This window comes from Physeter macrocephalus, chromosome 15, assembly GCF_002837175.3.
Source record: "Physeter macrocephalus isolate SW-GA chromosome 15, ASM283717v5, whole genome shotgun sequence".
Lineage (NCBI taxonomy): Eukaryota > Metazoa > Chordata > Mammalia > Artiodactyla > Physeteridae > Physeter > Physeter macrocephalus.
Genome location: NC_041228.1, coordinates 76,457,480 through 76,475,652, shown reverse-complemented (window position 1 = coordinate 76,475,652; position 18,173 = coordinate 76,457,480). Strand labels below are relative to the sequence as shown.

Sequence of the window (18,173 nt, the reverse complement as noted above, 5' to 3'; positions counted from 1 at the left end):
GGGAGGCGAGGGGGGCCTGGCTCGCGGTGGGGACAGGAGTCGAGCCGGGAGGGGCGGCCCCGAGGAGCGATGGGCGGGTGGGAAGCCGCGACCTGAGACTCCGCTGTGACTGCATCAGCCCAGGAGCTGGCGTCTCCCGAGGCTTCCCGCGCGCTCGCTGGACAGAGGTCAGGGGCGATTTCATGACAAACCAGACCTAGCTCCACGAATGGGCGACAAGGACCCCCGCCACTGCAAGTCCCAGCCAGCCGCGCGCCAGGGCCGGAAGCCGGTAGCGAGCAGGGGCCCGGGGCCCGGGCTGGAGTCCCTGCCACAGCCATGGCGATGCTACTCGCGGACCCGGGAGGCGGTTGCGATGACACGCACGTTACCCTCGGAGAAGCGCAACTTGGATGGGAACGTACGGCAGCGTTCAGTCCTTTCCCGAGGTCAAGGGCACTAACGTCCGGCCTTCGTGTGGAGCTGTGACCTGCCTGGCGTGTGAGCTCCGCACAGAGGTCAAGTGACAACGTCCGCTCAGAGAGTCTCTCCGGGGAAACCCAGGCGGCGTCAGAACACGTCACCCCCGACCCGGGGCCCCGGGTGCGAGCGCAGCCACGGGAGGCGCGGGTGAGTCGCGCGTCTCCGTGACCCGGGGGGCTGTGTGCGCCCCCTTCGCGTCTGCCCGTCGCCTCCTGGCGTAGGTGCGCGCACATGCTCTGCCTCAGCGGGTGTCTGTGCGCCTCTCCGCACACCGTCTCCGCGTGTGCGCGCACGTGTATGCACGTGCGCCACGTGCCGACTCCCTCTTGAATCTGTCTCGCTTTCCCAACTGGGGGCGTGGACACGTCTCTCCCGCGCCTGGTGTGCGCACGCTCCTCCGTCCCGCTCTGGGTACGTGTGTGTCCCTCTCTCCTCTCTGGGCATCTGTCTGTCTCCTGCAGCCTGTGTGCACGCGTGTCTCTCCCGGGCTCCGGGTGCCTCTGTGGGTGTCCAGCTCCTCCTGCGTACGAGGGCGAGTCTCCCTTCGCATCCTGGTGTGAGTGTAACTCTCCCACCTCCTGCCTGCGTGCGTGTCTCCCTTTCATCCCCCCAAGGTGAGTGACCCACCCCTTCCTGGTCTACTGACCCCCCTTTCTGGGTGTCTCTCTCCCCCATCTTCCACCTTCTGGATGCGTGTCACTGCATCACCAGTCTGCCCCCAGCCCACCCCGTGGGAGCATGGATCTCTCCCTGCTGTGCGTCTGTCCCCTCCCTGGGCCTGAGCTGGCGTGCTCTCTCCTCCCTCCGTCTCTGCAGAAGTACAAACAATAATTTATAGACAGAGAGACACAGCAGCCCCGGTGTACGCGTCTCCCCTGGACCCTTGTGGCTCTGTGTGTGTGTCTCTCTCTGGGATTCTGGGTCTCCCCCAGTTCCGGGTGCGTGTGCCTCCTCCCGCCAGCCTGTCGTCTGTACTTCTCGGGGGTACGTGCACTTGTCTCTGCAGACCCACTACAAAGCTGGCCTGCTGGTGGCAGACAGGGGCTCTCTGTGTGTACGCGCTGGAAGGGCCCAGGCGCAGGGTGGGGGGCACCTGGCTCAGGGTCTGGCACGGTAGCTGGCCTGTCAATCTGCTGACTCAGGAGGAGACGGAGGAAAGTGTCTTGTACACGGGCGTGGACGTGGCGATGTCCCAGGAGCGGACGCTGGTGCGGAGAAGTGGACACGGAGGGAGGAGAGGTGGCCCAGGGGAGCCCGGGGACCGCGGAAACGCGGGTGACTTGGGCCGGGCGGGGAAGAGTGGCCACCGTGCAAGCTGCCGGAGGAGCAGGAGGGGAGCACGACGCGTCTCCTGGTGCAGGAGGGCCGAGGGGGGCACAAAGGAAAAGGTGCCACTGGCTGTGGTACCTGCGGGCTACGGATGGATGCCCCCTCCAAACACAGCCTGCGATCGGCGGGGCAGGACGGCTCAAGGAGGAAGCGGCGAAGGGAACGCAGAGCGGAGACCACTCTTCCCGGGAGCCTGGCAGCGACGGAAGGGCGACTCAGGGTGGGGTGTGAAGACGGCAGAGGGCTTCTAGGACGTTCTGTTCCCGCCTGGGGAGGAAGGGCTGCACGCACCGTGTAGGTGGAAACCCCAGGATGGGAGGGGCGGGGGCAGGAACGAGGCGAGCGGCCCAGCCCCCGCTAGACCGACTCTCCCCAGGCCGAAGGCCACCAGTCCGGAGCCGGAGCTCCGGAGGCCCCGGGCGGGGAGCTCCTCTGTGACCTGGGGAGAGGGCTGAGGAGGGGGGGGCTCAGGAGAACGTTAGGTGCCGGGAATCGGTGACCAGAGGGCTGAGCGAAGGCCTCTCGGAGCGATGGCTTCGCATCGCTACAGACCCAGCTCTGACCCTCAGGGGCCGATCTCTCCACAGCGGAGATCTGGTCCACCCTGACCCCGGCTTCCCTTTCCACCTCAGCCACCAGCGTTCTTTTCACTCCCCAGTTACAGGGGAGCGCCCAGCGTGCGCTGCAGGCCGGCACCCGCACGGTCCCCTCGTTCCCGGCTGCCCCCCCGCAGCCCGACTCCCTGCGCCGGGACCGCCTCCGTGCCAAGCGCACCCTCCACTGGCGGTCACTACTCCTTCCCCCACGTGTCCACTTCGCTGTGTGTCTCTACGACAGGAGTACTAAGCCTACAACGGAAGCTCCGACTCGACGCGGAAAGGATGGCTTCGTGGCCAGGGCCCTGGAAGGGTGGTAGGGCCCATCATCAAAGGCCTGAAGCCTGAGTCGCCAGCAGGAGGGCTGCGGAGTTTGAGACGCCAATCGTCCACGCCTGGTGGTTACGGCCAAGAGGCCCCTGAAAACCAAGGTGTGGCACTTGCCAGTGAGAATGGGCTTCGGAGAGAGAGATCCGAGCCATCCTCCCAGCCGTGCAGCACCACCTCGAGCCTGGATTACGCTAACGTCTTCGTAACGCTAGTCTCACAGCCGTGGCCTCGATTCCTTCTGGATTCTGAATCGACTTAGTTTTCCGAACACCCTCCCCTGCTCAAAAAGCTGCAGTGCCTTCTAAGGCGCGGGGCGCAGGTGCCTCAGGCTGGCAGGCAAGGTGGCTCGCAGTCAGGCCGCAGCACACCCTTCCAGCCCCACGTTGCGCTGCCCCCTAACAAACCATCCTCTGCAGTCGGACTGGTCCTCTTGGACACGGCTGCCTCCCGACCCCTGCCGAGACCACTCACTTCACTGGCGGGTCTGCCCTCCTTCCTGCCTATTCCTGACTCACGCCTTGTTCAAAGCCTCTACCTCAGGTGCCGCCTCGCCCCCTCCCTTGAAGACCGGCAATTTTTACTGTCAATATTTTCAGTTGTCATGATATAGAATTACATCATTTATTGAACGGAAACGATTCAAAAATGCAAAAAGAGAGGCTCATTCTGAAATCAGACGGCTTTGCCCTAAATGTGTTTGAAAGCAAAAATTAGTAAAACTGTACCTATTTAAGATCGTTCAAAAAGAAAGTTTAGGGACTTCCCTGGTGGTCCGCTGGTTAACACTCCGCGCTTCCAACGCAGGGGCCGCGAGTTCGATCCCTGGTCGGGGAACTGAGATCCCACGTGCCGGGCAGTGCAGCCAAAAAGAAAATAAATACATAAAATAAATACATAAAAGATAGTCTACTATGTTTAAAAAAAAAAGGAAGCTTAGGTTTATATCTTCAAAAATCTCCTTAACTTAGTAAATTCATAAAAAATATCCCCCTTATCTATAACTTTTAAAAATTAAGTGGACGCGCAAAAAGCACTTTCTAAATTGAGTTAGTGTCAACTTTATGACGGAAATTTTTATTTTTACAACAAATCCATTTTTAAAATAAATATTTAAACTTTAATACGGAGATGATTTAGGTTTACTCTAGCAAATTAATGTATTTAGCTTCTATGGCTTGTCCAGTCTAAAGACTCACTCATAAACAGCAACAGAATTCCAGTTTCTGAAATCATTACCGCCCCTTGCCTACACATTATGCCTGCACTTCCTATCTCACAAGATTTCTGTAAAAATTAAGTGAGATAATATAGGTGAAAACAGAGATTGCTATCCAGCCAAAGTATTTTATGGCTGACGCACAGTATCTATACTCAAAATATTTGGGGTGATATAATTTAAAAGTCATGTTGGCTAATGATTCGGGGAATAATTTAACCAATCAAGTTTAGTTTCTTTTTCTTTAAACAGAAACAGTCTCTTTTGTGCTCATTTTTGGTTTTGCTTTTACTAGGAAGAACTTTTAACTAAAACTTGGCTAAAAGAAAAGATCTTATAATATTTCTCATCTTTAAAGGAGCAAACCCTCTGCTTTCATATTTGATTAATTTCAAGCTGTATTTAGAATACTAGTCCAATTCCGCCTTTAGTGAAGTGACAGATGAAACAGATAAAGGTATTTATCTGTAAAAATTCCCAAATTCTGTTTTTGGCAGTTGAATACCATACTTCTGAATTGTGTAACCTTTAAAAATCTAGGTTTAGTACAGCGTTAAACACAGAGCACAGTACACTAAAATACCTTTAAAATTTATTGTAATATGCATGCTTATTTTCCAGAAGTAGTTTTGGACGTTATCGCTTAATAATTAAAAAAAAAAAAAACACAAACCACAGAAAATTAGTGCAGACAGTACGGAGGCACTGCCATACACAGGGTGGCAGCACTGAGAGCAAAATACGTGCAAACAGCAGAACACTTGGAATGGCCAGTGCAGGCATACAAGTGTGCCTGAAATCTGATTATGAAAACACTTCTTAGACACACGGGTATTATGGTTTTAATTAAGAAATTCCTTTTAATTCTGGCAGAGGTATCATGCATTTTAGAAAAGCTCTTGTGAGTCAGCCTCTGAATATGATCAGTTGCACTTCTCTCAAAACAAATTGCTTTCTCGTCCTCTTCCTTCACTGGCTGATAAAAGGTGAACTGCGTATGATGAAATTTAAGCATCACAGCAGACCCAATGTTTAAGTAGTCCAACTGGATCTCTAGTATATTTTTTTGTTTTGTTTTTGTCTCCCATTGAAACTAAACCAAAACCAAAACCAAAAACAGTTCATCCATTTCTCCTACCCCCTACCCCTTGCCTCTGGCAACCACCAATCTGCTCTATGTATCTATAAACTGGAGGTTTTTAAAATTAATATATTTATTAGATTCCACATATGAGAGAGATCATATGGTATACATCTTTTTCTGTCTGACTTATTTCACTCAGCATAATACCCTCGAGGTCCATCCATGTTGGTGCAAATGGCAAGATCTCATTCTTTTTTATGGTTGAATAATATTCATATACATATGCACCACACACACACACACACACACACACACACACACACACACACTCCACATCTTCTTTATCCATTCATCCACTGATGGACACAAATTGTTTCCATATCTTGGCTATTGTGAATAATACTGCAATGAACAAGCGGGTGCATATATCTTTTTGAGTTAGTGTTTTTGTTTTCTTTGGATAAACACCCAGACGTAGAATTGTTGTGTCATATGACATTTCTATTTTTAATTTTGTGAGGAACCTCCATACTGTTTTCCACAGTGGCTACACCAGTTCACACCACCAAGGGTGCACAAGGGCTCCCTTTCTCCATATCCTCGCCAGCACCTGCTATTTCTAGTTATTTTTTTGAGAACAGCCATTCTAACAGCTGTGAGGTGATATCTCATTGCAGTTTTGATTTGCATTTCCCTGACAATTTATGATGTTGAGCATCTTTTTTCATGAGCCTGTTGGCCATCTGTATGTCTTCTTGGGAAAAATGTCTTTTGCCCATTTTTAATTGGACTGTTTTTTTGCTTTTGAGTTGTATGACTTCTTTATATATTTTGAATATTAGTCCCTTATCAGATATATGATGTGTAAATATTTTCTCCCATTCAGTAGGTTGTCTATTAATCCTGTTGATGATTTCCTTTGGGGTGCAGAAGATTTTAGTTTGATGTAATGCCACGTCTTGATTTTTGCTTTTGTTGCTTTTGCCTTTGGAGTCAGATTAAAATAATCATTGCCAAGACCCATGCCAAGGAGCTTACTGCCTATGTTTTCTTCTAGGAGTTTTATGATTTCAGGCCTTACGTTTAAGTCTTTAATCCATTTTGAGTTAATTTTTGTGTGTAGTGTAAAACAGTCATCCAAGTTCACTCTTTTGCAAGTGGCTATCCAATTTTCTTAACACGAGTTATTGGAAAGACTGTGCTTTCCCCACTGTATATTCCTGGCTCCTTTGTCATGTATTAATTGACCATCAATGCGTGGGTTTATTTCTGAGCTCTCTGTTTCATGGATCTAGGTGTCTGTTTTTATTCCAATACCATACTGTTCTCTTACTATAGCTTTGTATAGTTTGAAATCAGGAAGTGCGAGGCCTTCAGCTTTGTTCTTCTTTCTCAAGATTCCATTGGGTATTCCAGGTCTTTTATGGCATCATATAAATTTTAAAACCATTTGTTCTATTTCTCTGAGAAATGCCTTTGGAATTTTGGTAGGGATTGCAACGAATCTGTAGGTTGCTTTATAATCTACAAATAAATATGAACATTTTAACAATATTAATTCTTCCAATCCATGAGCATGGGATATCTTTCCATTTATTTGTGCCTTCTTCAATTTCTTTCATCAGTGTCTTAACAGTTTTAAGCACACAGGTCTTTCACCTCTTTAGTTAAATTTACTCCTAGGTATTTTTTTTAATGCAATTTTAAGTGGGATTGTTTTCTTAATTTCTCTTTCTGATAGTTCATTATTAGTATATAGAAATGCAATGTATAGATATTTTTTGTAATGATTTTGTATCCTGCAACTTTACTGAATTCATTTATTAGTTCTAATAGTTTTTGGGGGGAGTCTTTAGGGTTTTCTATATAAAGTTATCATGTCATCTGCAAGTAGTGACAATTTTATTTCTTCCTTGCCAATTGTCTTTTTCCTGCCTAACTGACCTGGCAGGACTTCCAATACTATGTTGAATAAAAGTGGCGAGAGTGGGTATCCTTGTGTTTTCCTGATCTTAGAGGAAAAGGTTTTCACCACCGAGTATGATGTTAGTACTGAGCTTGTCATATATGGTCATTATTATGTTCAGGTATATTTCCTCTATACCTGATTTGTTAAAAGTTTTTTTTTTTATCATAAATGAATATTGAATTTTGTTAAATGCCTTTTCTGTATCTATCGAGATGATCATATAATTTCTGTCCTTCATTTTGTTAATGTGATGTATCATATTGATTTGTGGTTGTTGAACCATCCTTGCATCCCTGGGATAAATACCACTTAATCATGGAATGTGGTCCTTTTAAGGTATTATTGAATTCAGTTTGCTAATATTTTTTTGAGGATTTTTGCATCTATGTTCATCAAAGATATTGGTTGGCCTATAATTTTCTTTACTTATGGCATTCTTGTCTGGCTTTGGTATCAGGGTAATGCTGGCCTTGTAAAATGAGTTTGGAAGAGTTCCCCCCCTTCTACTTTTTGGAAGAGTTTGAGAAGGACTGGAATTGCAGGCATAACTCGGAGATATTGCAGGACTGGTTCCAGACCACTGCAATACAGCAAATATTGCAAAAAGCAAGTCACATGATTTTTTTTGTTTGTTTTCCCAGTGCATTTAAAAATTATGTTTACACTATACTGTAGTCTATTAAGGGTGCAATAGAATCGTGTCTTAATAAACAATGTGATTAAAGAATACTTTACTGCTAAACAATGCTAATCATCATCTGAGCCTTCAATGAGTTGTAATCTTTTTGCAATAGTAACATCAAAGATCACTGATGATGAATCACCATAACAAATATAGTAATAATGAAAAAGTTTGAAATATTGTGACACAGAATATGACAAAATGTGACACAGAAGTGAATACTGTTGGAAAAATGACACCAAAAGACTTGCTTGATGCAGATTGCCACAAACCTTTAATTTGTAGGAAACACAATATCTGTAAAGCACAATAAAACGAGGCATGCCTGTAATTCATCTCTGAATGTTTGGTAGAATTCACCAGTGAAGGGGTCTGGTTGATCCAGGACTTTTGATTGTTGGGAGGTTTTGATTACTGATTCAATCTCCTTACCAGTAATCCATCTGTTCAGAGTTTCTATTCTGTCATGATTCAGTCTTGGTAGATTGTATGTTTCTAGAAATTTGTCCATTTCTAGGTTGTCCATTTGTTGTGTATAACTGTCTGTATAACAGAGTGAATCAGCTATACGTATACGTATATCCCCCTATCCCCTCCCTCTGCGTCTCCCTCCCACCCTCCCTATCCCACCCCTCTAGGTGGTCACAAAGCATGGAGCTGATCTCCCTGTGCGATGCAGCTGCTTCCCACTAGCTATCTGTTTTACATTTGGTATTGTATATATCCATGCCACTCTCTCACTTCGTCCCAGCTTACCCTTCCCCCTCCCTGTGTCCTCAAGTCCATTCTCTCACAGTAGTCTCTTATGATGCTTCACATTCCTGTGGTATTAGTTGTACCAACTCTTTCATTTCTTATTTTATTTATCTTAGTCCTCTTTTCTGGGCGGGGTGAGTCTAGCTAAAGGTTGTCAATTTTATTTATCTCTTCAAAGAACCAGGTCTTAGTTTCATTGATCTCTTCTATTATCTTTGTAGTCTCTATTTCAGTTTTTTCTCTAATCTTTGATGTTTCCTTCCTTTCTTTTTCTAGTTCCCTGAGCTCTTTTTCTAGTTCCTAAAATATCCCTAAAAGTTAGGTTGCTTATTTGAACAAGAAGATATAACAACTGTAAATATTTACGTACCCAACATAGGAGCACCTAAATATATAAAGCAAATATTAATGGACCTAAAGGGAGAAACAGACAGCAACACAATAATAGAAGGGAACTTTAATACTCAAACTTACATCAATGGACTGATCACCCAGACAGAAAATCAATATGGAAACACTGGCCTTAAATGATATATTAGACCAGATAGAATTAACAGGTATTTGCAGAACAGTCCATCCAAAAGCAACAGAATACACATTCTTCTCAAGCACATATGAAACATTTTTCAAGACAGATCATATGTTAGGCCACAAAACAAGTCCCAATAAATTTAAGAGAACTGAAATCATATCAAGCATCTTTTCTGACCACAATGGAATGAAACTAGAAGATAATTACATGAAGAAAACCAGAAAATTCACAGATATGTAGATTAAACAAAATGCTACTGAGCAACCAATGGGTCAAGGAAGAAACCAAAAGAGAAATTTTTAAAAAAAACCTTGAGACAAATGAAAATGGAAAGGTAACATACTAAAATTGATGGGATGCAGCAAAAGCAGTTCTAAGAGGTAAGTTCATAGCGATAAATGCCTAACTCTATAAGAAGAAAAGTTTCTACGTAGTATAGATTTAAAAAGATAACCTGAGCTAGATTAAGAGTGCTTCAAGATAGGAACTTCTTTTAAGAATAATACGATCTAGGGAACAGGAATTCTCTTATTAAATAAAAGCAGTTAAAGTTTTGAAATAACTGTCTTAATTAGGTTATAATTTCCAAAAGAGAAAGGGTTTTAAGGAAAACACTGTTACACTACTTAAAAAAAAAAAAATCCCTAAGAGTATTAAATGCTTTAATGATTAAAAAATTCAAATACAATGAATATTCAACTGATGTAGATAAAAGCAATACTAAACCATTCATCTCCATTTTTCTTTGAAAAATAACTATAATAATTGAATAAGTTATGATTTTTGAAGTAATTTTGCCCATGTATTTGAAAAGTACATTTTCATTAACTGTCAAAGGATAGATTTTAGGAACTTCTATAAACTGCCAGATTTTATATGTGTTCACTTTTGTTTACAAACTTCAAGGCATACAAAAATAGATTCGGGTACAAAAACAACTTTCAACTAAAATTCCCTATATTTCAGCAGTACATCAAGTTATCCTGTTAAATACTTCAAACCTTCATTCTATGTCTAATTAAAACGATTACTTGATAGTTTACTTTCATTTTGATTTGGGTAAATGATTATGATAATATATTTTACCTGTAATATCTTTTAAGATGTGATGTATACGAAATTATTACTAAGGAATACCTGTCTTATACAATTTTCTTATAAGAAAGCTAAAGCAAATTACATTAGAAGCTAAACCTGATATGTATACTTTACACAGGGCATAGTTAAATCAGTTATTTGTTTGCATGGCAGTAGCTCTGAGGATGCTCAAATTTTATGAAGCAGAAAAAGAAAAGCATAAAATATCACTAACTGCTATCAGAGGTGTGCCTTACACTCATAGGCATTTTGCTGGAAACATTTTAAACTATTTCAAATAAGAACTACTAGGGCTGCTTCCACCACTCTTGGTATAATCAACATACCTATTTTATTATATATCTAATGCTATTTTAGTGCTGAAACACTGTGCATTTGAATAGTAATTTTCAAGTAAAATTCTAATAATATTAGAAGAGAAACATAATTGAAACTGAAATTTTACCCAATTAAATTACTTCAGACAATAACAAATTAGAAAAACACATGAAAAACATTTTCTCAGTTTTATTTAGAAAATAATTTTAGAAGTACGAGGGAAGCAAATTCATGTTTGAGAGGTAGCTTATAGTCAGATATGATGATTATATTAATATTTATTTTTTAGGTTATAATAGATCTTACCCAAATACATAAAGTGACAACCCTCCCATAAACTGTAAATTTAGAGCAAATTTAGTTTTAAGGTAAAGGAGCTAATTTCTCTTCTTTGGAATGGAACAGTTATGGAAACTGTTTGGGAATTTGCACAAAGTAGCTTAAAAAAGGTAATGCTCTCTTATATAAAACAGTATTTTCATTTCATTGCCTAAAGTTGATAAAAATAAAACCTATCACTATAACTCTTTTGGAGTATGATGAAAAGTGATGCAGGCTCTGTGTAATTCCAGCATTAAGACAATACAAGAAAATAAAATCAAGTTATTGAGAAAATCTAGCAGGCTAAAATTCAACTGGTGCTATTTTGAACCTGCACATTTGAACTACCTCAAGCTTTCAGGTACAATTTCTTAAAATTCTTCTGATCAAGAAGAAGTCAATCAACTTTTTGCTCAAGTATCTTCAAATGAACAAAACTGACTAAAACATTTTTCTAATTTTGCCTATTAGACAAAGGGACTAAATTCCTCATTCTCTAATTTCTAGTTTAACAGTCTCCAAAAATGTATCTCAAAATTAAAGGCTCTAAGGTCAAACTACTGATTAAAAAGATAATTTTTTAAAAAGTCAGGTGGCAGCCCTTTAGGTGTAGCACTTCATCTGAGAATTAACATTCCCATATTCAGAAACTAAAAGATAGGGTATCATAAATAATCAATAAACACATGTACAATTCCAATACTGGCTTGAGAAAATAATTCAAGCATTTAATATCTGAAAGCCTAAAATGAGTCTCTCACTCTCAAAAAAAAGGTAGCGCTCAAGACTCTGCAATGGCAGATCATCACAATCTGCAGAGACCCGTGAAGAGAAGATGCCTCCTCTACCCTCAAAATATTTTCTGATACTGAAGGAAAAGCCCACTCCCGAACATAATACTGTAATAGGTCTAGATTCTCCTTCAGAAAATCAATTGCTAATTAGTAAATGGGAAGGAAAATTCCTTTAATTGTCAGCCTACACCTAAAAACATTCCAGAAATTAAGAAGTTTGTGAATATTCTTATCTTTACCTTGTGAGAAGCTTTTTAAATGTTATGAAGTCTGTAAGAAATGATTTAAATTGCCCTAAAGAAGTCCACAAAGTACACTGTTCTTACACTAAGGTTTTAAAATTTATTTCACTAACTTAATGGAAAGTTTTAAACTTTCTGATGAAGAATGAAGAAAACAATTTTCAACAGTTTCTAAGATTTTTCAGAACACTTCACTTAGGTACACATTTAAAATAATCTTTTAAAAAAATAACAAAAAATCGTTTTTCCTTATTTAAAAACAAAGAATTCCAAATAACCACTACATATTATTCTTAGAATTTAATTTAGTTTAATACAAGTCTAAAGCTATAGAGGGAAAACTTTGGGGGAATCTATTTTTAAAAGGTTATAAAACCAGCAATTTGTATTACAAATACTCTCTTATAGATCCCCCAATTATCACTCTCACTTTGGGGGGGGGTAAATTTATTATTATTTGCTTTGTATTTAGTTATTCTTTATTCACAGAAGTCAAATTTTAAATTTACCATGATTATTATTTAATCTGATATTCTCATCCACTAGTTCTTCCCTATTAATTTGGGACATTTTAGTCCATACTTATGTTCTTGTAATGCACTTTCATTACTGAAAACTCATTTTTTTTGAAGACATCAAAAAAGAACACTTTTGCTTTCTAACACATTCATATTTCTAGGTTTTCTATGTATTTAGATTAGGAAAAGTTTTCACTTAAAAAAAAAAATACAGGGAAACATTTCAAGCCAGTTGCTCCTCCTATTAAGCTAGGACATAACTGCCTGAATTCATCCATTCTGTGCAGGCATACCCATTTCTTAGGTTGCCATCTCAAATCCCCCCCCCCGCCCCCAACACACTGTGGTTAGTTTTAATACCATGACCTTGCAGTAACTCTGTTTACAAGACATCCAGGGACTTATAAACACTAACAATTTTAATGCAGTATCACATCACTTCACTTTTTAAAAATGAGATATTATTTGTTTTCTGAAATTGTGATTTTGTTTTCTGATAAGCATTAAAAAAAAAAAAGAGCAAAAACCTTAACACTTTAACAACAACAAACACCAGTACATACACAAAATCAGAAAACAAAAATACCAAAGCACCTTTGGCAGTTCCTCACCACCATACCCTTGTCAATACCACCCTTGGTGGACAAGGTGGAGACAGGTGGGCAGCCAGACTACAATGCAAATGACTGGGCAGTAGGCCAAGTGATTTAAAAGTAAAAATCAAATCATGGCCCTGCAATAATTTCTGCCAGGCTTTCACACATGTATATTTCTCATAACTTCAAATGTGGAGTACACACCAGTACTTTCATAAAATGTTATGGTCTCAAATTTTGCATTTAATTTCTCAAATTAAATTTAAAAATTAAATTTGCTAATGAGATATAAAAATTGCCCTGTATAAATGAAAAGTAGTAACACAGTAGATGTCAGGTTCAGGCTTTTCAAAAAAAAAACTTAGGGACTGAAATACATACAAAAGTAAAAATTAGTTGCCTCCAAAGTGGTCTTATTGTACAATGGGAAAGAATTCCCCTGCATGGATTCTAAAATCATAGTTAACTTTACAGTTCATCAATCCAATGTACCCTGCCCTCACATTTAACTTATTTGTAAATACTTTTCCAAGGCTACCTAAACAGTTACTAATTGGTTAAATATGCTGCCTACATTAATTCCTGTTAAAATTAAAGAAATCAAAGGTCCATTTTTGTTCTTTTTCAGCGTCTGATATATTTTTAAAGTATTTGATGTTTCAGATAAGGTGTTTATCAGGTTCTTAAAGCATTTAGAAAATGGCTCAAGGGACAATTTTTAGCCCTTTTACCTTTAACATATTCATTATCTTGGATTGTGTTGAACAGATTCAGTTGTTCCTTCCTTCTTCTGAAACTCTTCCCTACTCAAATAACTTAAGAATCTAAGACGTTATCAACATAAAGAGGACAATTTGTTATTTATTTCCTATACATTTGGAAACACATCAAAAAGAACAAGTATTCCAGGTTGTGTAAGTAAAGTTATTCAGTAGAACTTTTTTCTTTTTTCTTGGGGGGTGTGTGTGCGTGTGTGCGTGTGCGTGTGTGTGTGTGTGCACGTGTGTGCAACAGGTAATTTTTTATATATATTATTTTTTCAAAGAACAAGATTCTAAATAAAAAACATTAAAACATTCCTGGAAGGAACCAATATTTTGATTACACAGCTTAAGGGGCAAATGATTATCAAAACAAAACTTCAAAGATAGCTATAGATACATGTTTCAGTTCTCAGGCTTTTCAAATCTCAATGACAGGAGCATTGTATTTCATTAAGCAAATAACAATTTAATCCTTACAAAGGAAAATTTCCAGAATACCAAACCAAAATGTATACAGTGACAACCAGGATTATGTTAAAAACAAAGGAAAGAAAAAGAACACCTTTGTATGATATTAAAACAGACAGTATCCTTAAAATTTTGAAACTATGTTGATAAAAACATATTCATTAATTTATTTAACTGTAAGATGTCTGTTTATGAAAATATTTAGGTCATAATCAATATGCAGGTATTGAATTTTATCAGAATCAGCCCACATTTATAAATCATCTTCCACAGCAGCTAAATACCTTATAGAATTTCGAATAGCAAAATTAGGCATATAAATTTCAAATAAGAATCTCAGCCGATGAGGTTTCTCTAATTCTAACTGAAATAAAGATTTTGAGTATACAATAACTTTAGCTTATTTCTGTAAATTGGTACAATTTAATGGTAGCTTCAGAAAAAAGATGTCAACAGGTAGTATTTCTTAGGCATTAAAAAAGCTCAGTACAATCAATTCAAATTAGTAATCATGCTATGCTCTATCTAGATAAGACTCTCTGAGGAATTACAGGTTTATACTTGTGCACTCTGAGAGCATTTTCTGATTCAGAAAAGTAACTAGTTGTGTAAAACCCAAACATGAAGTAAGTTTCATACCAATCTTTGTGAGATAGAAAAAAAATCACAATACCAGCACTTTTATTTAGGTTGACAGTAAACTAATCATAACTTGAAGTGTCCAAACAACCTCAGTAACTCAATGGTCTAATGTAACTGGAAGAAATACTCTTCCTTCACTGTTACTGAAACTGAATTTACTGATATTAGTATCTGGTTTGTGAAAGTGGTAACTATTCAAGATCTAAAAGTCTCATTTATTTTAAACACATAGCCGAATTCTGACCATTTACAGTCAATGTAACTGTCATGAGCCAAAATACAATGCAAATGTAAGATAAATTTCAAAGGTTTTATAAGTATTAATGGCATTCTGAAACCTCTGGAAAGATTCTTTGGGCGGGGGGAGTTTCTCTTCTCCATTGACAGTTTAATCACTTTCCAATCAATTTTGATTTAACAGTGGTTCATGGGATTAATTTTTTAATGAGCTCTTAGAAAGTTGCAATTGCTTCCAAAATCAGAAACCACACTACACCAATGTAATGCTGTCGTGGAGGTGTTTACAGAAAGGTGCAGATAAGAGCTCAGAGGTGAACACAGGTTAACATACACTAGACTTCAAAATAATAATTTGTTTGTACAGTATGGCAAGAAAAAATATTCTGTATAAGAAGTCTAAAAATCCAGCCCTAATTTTAATCCATTTCTATAAATCATAAAAACAAGGGAAAATAGGCATCTATTCCAGAAACTTCATATACCTGTGGAAAACGGAACACAAGTAAATCCTATTTGAGATTAACCTTAATCTCCAATAGAGGACAGCAAACAACCTACACATTTTAAATTTTGGAAACACTGTGAAAATCTAAGCCATTAGAGTCAATAGTAGTTTATGATCAGTAAACATTTCCTGTTGAATAACACAAATAAATCCAACTTAAAAGATGCAAACTGGTAGGTCACAGGACTTTAAAACCTTTCCATTTCAAAGGCGCAGAGTTACAGCACATGTATAGGATGGGGTTTTAAAATGGGTATGCGTAAACTTTTCCATGGTGTTGGTGTATGTGCTTTTTTTCCCTTAAAGAAATGTCTCCTGCTTACAGTGTAAAAGAATCTCCACCACTCTGTCTGCAGTTTTCAACCAGAAGTCCTCAATGTACCTTAAGCCAAATTGAATATTAGGTATTTTACAGCTTTTACAAAATGGCTGTAAAAATCACATTATGGGCATACACAGCTCTTTGATCTCGCTGCACAGAATTCACAGCTGTTCAATAATGCTATACCATTACACCACACACCTTAAACCATTCCCATTTTTCCACAATTCCTTCCAAAATCAGCTTCCAAAGCAAAGCAATGTAACATGCAAAGTTCCTGGGAGGGCTTGTTACACAAAAGAACAGCTTGGATACAAACTGATCTTCACAATATCCATCTTCTGTTGGGCTTGCTTATCCCTCCTTTCCCTCCATCACTGCTAAAGGTGGGTGCATTGGAGTAATGGAAAGAGGAGACTCTTCCATCACCACACCCTCCCAGGACCTCTGCTTCTGGTCCTCACGCAGGGATTCTGTGTAGGTGATGAAAATCATAAGAAAAGAGAAGCTGTCCCTTTAAAATGCCCTGCTCTGTCCCACATCCCACGTGGAACCAACATCAGCAGCACTTTCCCATTAACTTCCATGTGATGCAAGAGGCACCATCCTTTTCTATACGTAAAACCAGAAAACCTCAGCTGAACATTCTTTCCTGAGGATGAGCAGGTGAAGCAAACGTGTCAGGAAGGGATGAACCCAGCAACTGCCCACCCCACCCCAAAAGGTGCTCCAGTCTTGCACACCAGCCTCTGTGTGCAGCATCACCTCTCTACCCCTCCTCTGTAGAGCCTAGTTTGAAGAAACGAGGGAGCCACCAACAAAACCTGAAGCATAAATGCGACGAAAATGCCATCTAAAGCCGGAAAGGTTTATTCTTCCAATCACACATATTAACTCTATTAAGAAAATGGCATCACTTTTTTTTTCCAACGGAGGGGGGGGGGAACCCCGCAACGATCATTAAAAGAGAGTTATAAAATAGCAAATATCGTGTTTATCTTATCTCAGATCAGTCCACATTACCAATAAGTTTAGCAGTTTCTGCACTACCACCTCCCCCCTCCCTCCCCCTCCTTCTCGAGCATCGGATTTTCACGTTTTCTCATTGTCGGTTGAGTTATAAAAGGCTTTTGCCCTTCGAAAGTTTTAAAAAATAAATAAATATTAACTCCTTGGTCCCTGCAAAGTCAAAATGGGCTTCAGGGGAAAGGCGGTTCATCCTTCTACCTTGAGCGAGAAAAGGGGGAGCATCCAGGATTTTTTGGGATTTTTTTGCGATTTTTAAAAAATTTTTATTTGGTTATATGCCTGAGTTCTCCCTCCATTTTGGTTGTTTATGATACTGACAACAAGCTGTCCCTGCTCTGTGCAGATCTCCTGCTTTCATTTACCACCCCTCCTCCCGCAGGCACACACCCCGGGCTCACACCTCCCCGTAGACCCCGCACCCCGACCCCGACTCGCCCACCTGAGGAAAGGGCAAAAACAAATCCGTTTCTCCAAAAAAGAAAAACCTCTTTTGAAAAAGGGGCAAAGTTCCCCCAAGTCACTCAAAGTGCCCCCCAAATATTGCCGACTGCGGGTTTCCGCCAGGCCCTTTGGGAAGCGACCTTCCCCCGGGATGTTTTGGTGGAAAATGCGGAGAGTTTACTCGTAAAACTGAATTTATATTAATTTTTCCCTTATTTTTCGGGTCTCTAATGTCTTCCGCTCTCGCTGCTGCCGCTGCCGCTGTCACAATATTCACAGCACCAGAGAGGAGGAGGAGGAGGAGGAGGAGGAAAACTTTTCAAACTTTCCAGACCCTGAATAAAGGGTTTTTTTTTTTTCCCACCGACCTCACCTTCGGGTCTCCAGCCGCATCGCCCCCTGCCCTGTCAGCAGCGACTCGGGGAGTCCTCGCACCCCCGCTGAATGATTTTATTTTATTTTTTATTATTATTTTTCTCTCTGGGGTCCTGAGCAGGGGCTGAGAGTAGCACAAACTTTTCCTCCTCCTGCCGCCGCCGCGGCTCCTCTGCCCCCTCGGCGAGTCCCATAATTTAAATAACCCTGATATTTCTCCCGCTAAACGCCTCTCCGCCGCCCCGGACCCCGGGAGAACTCACCGCGGGGCTTTAACATCCTCCCTCCGGCCCGTCCGCCGCCTTTACACCGCCCGCGGAATTTCTAAAAATTTTTTTCTCATATTTCGGGCTGGACGCGGCGGGCCTGGAAATTGTTTCCTTACGCCTCTTTCCAGCAGCCATTGTAGTGTATGCGCTGCCCCTGCAGCCCAACTTGCAGCTGCCGCCGCCGCCGCCGCCGCCGCCGACGTCGCGCCCACCGCTGCCTCCCCCGGCCCGCTCGGCCGCCGCCCCCGCCTCCCGCCGGGCCGCCCCCCGCCCCC

The 18,173-nt window shown here is 41.1% G+C and overlaps 1 protein-coding gene across 2 annotated transcripts in view; it reads right to left on the bottom strand.

The window, feature by feature from the left end:
• Positions 1-18,089, bottom strand: part of PLAG1 (PLAG1 zinc finger) — a 47,593-nt gene extending 29,504 nt beyond the window's left edge. For both annotated transcript variants that reach the window (XM_024127070.3, XM_007117376.4), the window contains exon 1: positions 17,893-18,089. The gene's annotated coding sequence lies outside the window, so the exon portion shown is untranslated. The remainder of the gene's footprint in view (positions 1-17,892) is intronic.
• Positions 18,090-18,173: the final 84 nt, after the last annotated feature.